Consider the following 3,308-nt stretch of genomic DNA (forward strand, 5'->3'; position numbering starts at 1 on the left):
GTATTCATTTCTATTGTGAAGGATAGCACACAACATAACAATGTTGGTATAAAATACATTGTAGTTATATACCATACATTATAACTAATTATTCAGTCATTGAATTATTATGCTTGCATTATTAGTTACTGGTAGAAAATACTGTGATTTTATAAGAACTGTATAATGATGATGTAATAAATTGATTTTATTTATCATTTTGTATGTAATTTATTTGTTGTGTTTATTTCTTATAGGGTAACTTCACTCCATTACATGCAGCAGCTATTGAGAACAAGATTAATGCTGTCCAGTGGTTACTCAGTAAGGGGGCTACTGTTGACTCAAGAGATGATGTGAGTTGTATATTGAATGATACACACATTATTACAACATGATGTAATGTAGTACATGCTAGTTGATAATAAACCAGTTCCAATACATGTTTTTCTTTATATTTATTTGTGTGATATTCCAATATTGTTTATGTATTAATTTTCCTTGCACGTTGTAATTTTTAATGTGATAAAATTTTGTTGTACTCATTTTTGTGAGGAGTATACTGTGCCATCATGAATTACATGTATAGTACATGTATTTGAATTATGTGTAAACATGTACATAATACATGTACAAGTAGTATGATCTTTTGATATTTGTGTATAATTACTTTTAGTTTAGAGTGTGTTTTATTTATTTTATTAATGTACACTGTAAAAACAAGGATGTATACATCACACAAAAATGAGTGTGACCTCTTTGCCACAATAGTCACACTGAAGGAGTGCGTGCTCTACACACAACTGTTGTGTAGCATTTGTACATGTGTGCTCTTAACGCATATCAAGGTGTGGAGTTAACACATTTTTTATAAAAGTAAAAATCTTTATAAACCTCTAAAACCAACAACAAAAAACAAACATAAACAAAAATAAACACCAAATAATAACACAGTGCCTAGTAAAAAGCTTTATAATAATGTACATGTACCTATAATAATAAAAAAATGTATAAAAACTATAGAAACAGAAGTTAAAACCATATACTATTTCGTTCATAAACTATAATAATACAGTGCCTAGTAAAATTAGCTTGGTACTTAGTAATAAAACAAAATCAATAGAAAAATAAGTTTAAACCCTACTATTTTGTTTATATTATGTCTTCCATAGTTATAGCTGTGAATAAACGACTGACAATTTGAGAGCACTTTGTATCATGCTTATCTAGCAGAATCTTTTCAAAGAGATGATATAGACTTGTCATTCCTTTAGGATACACCATATCAAAAATAAAAAAAGCAGAAAGTAAGTATAATGGAGCTAAAGTAATTGAAATTTTACATAGAACCTTCTTTTCCATTACCAAGAATACCTCCATTACATCTTCTTTTATTACTAGGCATGGTGAATTGAAACTTGTATCTTTTGCTGCAACAGTGGGACTTAAACTAACCTAGTTTTAAATTAAAATGATTGATTTATTGTAATAATAAGAGTAAGTTACTTACTGGTATTGATATCAATAACTTTTCTATATCAGGTTTAATTTTGTGGTCAGGAACAAGAAAAGGTAATAGCTTCAAAAGTCCAGCTGTAACTTTATCAGCACTATCTATAATGATATCATAATAATTTATTGATACAAAAATTATAATGATCATTATTATATTGTACTTGTACTTGTTTCACATAACTTTCTTTGGCTTTCTCCTGTTCTGCACCATGCAAATTACTGCAACAGACACACACCATTCTCTTGATCCACTTTTCAGTCCAGCTACATGTATATGTCTGAATTAATTGTGGCTTGTGTAAAATTCGACAAAATTCAGCTAGAAGCTATAATAACTTTTAAAATACATAATTTTGCACTACAAAAATATCCATCCTTGTTACTCAAAAATGGATACTCATCCAGAAGTTGCTCCACTGGCCTTACATTAGTCAACATATCATTACGCCTCATTTCAAACGATAATATCATAGCCTCTGAAACAATCACCATATTTGGGTGAACCTTATGTTTGAGCTAATTCTGAAACCCGAAAATAGCAAGTTAAAAGAGTATTGTACTGATATAGATTTACCAGTATAGTGTCAGCAGGTAGTACAATGAAGGAGATATACTGAGCCAACAAATAAAGATACTGAATAAACATTCGACAACAGCAAAAAATCAAGAGAGAGAGAGAGAACAAGAGAGAGTGGGTGCTTATATTAGAGAATGATGTTCTAGAATGTTCTGTTCAGGCAAGCCTGTGTCAGTACATATTGTGTAATAGTAGTGTTAACAAGGTGTGAAAATGTGATTGTGTGATAGAGGCATGCATGAGACATAAGTATAAATAATTAATATATGTGAATGAACACCTTATATATGAACTATAGATCCAAAAACAAAATACCAAAAACTAACCTTTTTGTATTCCATTTTAAGCAATTTATTGTGCCTCATAAATGATGTTTTATCCTCACCCACAGGAAGTTTTTTTAAACCTGATATTTTCGCCTTTTGCTTTCCTTTACGCTTCAGTTCAACCTTCACATCTGATTGATTGGAAGTATTAATGGTTTTGCTGCGTCTAAATTCACGAAATCTATCTCGTAATGCTTTGATGATATGCCCCTGCATTGATACTTAATTATTCAAAAATGAAAATACAATAAACTTACATGTCCTTCAGTGTCTAAAGGCGATACAAGAAATGGGTACTTTTGAACAATTTGCCTCACTACTTCTTGATATTCTAACGTTTTTGGATGTTTAGTGTACATAAACATAACGTTAGCTATCCTTGTAAAGAACTTAGCCTGTAGTTTTGGCTGAAGATTCTTCATTTTTAGTCCAATTTCAATATCAGGGGTATAGTGCTTTGGAAACGGAAATGGACTTGGTATCTTATGATCCTCTTCATTTTCAACAGTAATAATAGCAGGACTTGCATTTAATTCTATTTCTATGAAGTGAATGATAAGTTTATTAGTACTTTCATAGTAAAATTATTACACCTGGTAAACTTTAGCATTGCATACTTACTTGACTTTTTGCTAGGGGGTGTCTCTCCTAAAAGATTTCCACTAACACAATTATCAGAAACAACTGATTCATCTAAGTAAAATTCAAAAATCTGGCATAATAAAGACTTATACTGAACATAAAATAATGTAAAAGTGGACATTTTCTCTATTAACATTTTGATACTTAATAGAAAAAAACTACCACTTACCTAATCCTTTTCTAAGTGACGTTTCTCCTAAAACACTTTCACTTGTATCATTACTCAAAACACCTGCACGCATAATTCTATTAGCAAAAAATATTTAAAA

General features: G+C 30.2%; 2 long non-coding RNA genes across 2 annotated transcripts; both read left to right on the forward strand.

Moving 5' to 3' along the window:
• Window positions 1–228: 228 nt before the first annotated feature.
• Window positions 229–1,603, forward strand: LOC109590983 (uncharacterized). Its single transcript, XR_002189601.1, has 4 exons — window positions 229–335; window positions 1,152–1,286; window positions 1,381–1,476; window positions 1,522–1,603. It is a non-coding gene; the product is annotated as an uncharacterized LOC109590983 (long non-coding RNA).
• Window positions 1,604–2,002: 399 nt separating this feature from the next.
• Window positions 2,003–2,157, forward strand: LOC109590982 (uncharacterized). Its single transcript, XR_002189600.1, has 2 exons — window positions 2,003–2,036; window positions 2,086–2,157. It is a non-coding gene; the product is annotated as an uncharacterized LOC109590982 (long non-coding RNA).
• The last annotated feature ends 1,151 nt before the right edge of the window (window positions 2,158–3,308 follow it).

The sequence above is a fragment of the Amphimedon queenslandica genome, unplaced genomic scaffold (genome assembly GCF_000090795.2).
Source record: "Amphimedon queenslandica unplaced genomic scaffold, v1.1 AMPQUscaffold_9183_Cont18864, whole genome shotgun sequence".
Classification (NCBI taxonomy): Eukaryota; Metazoa; Porifera; class Demospongiae; order Haplosclerida; family Niphatidae; genus Amphimedon; species Amphimedon queenslandica.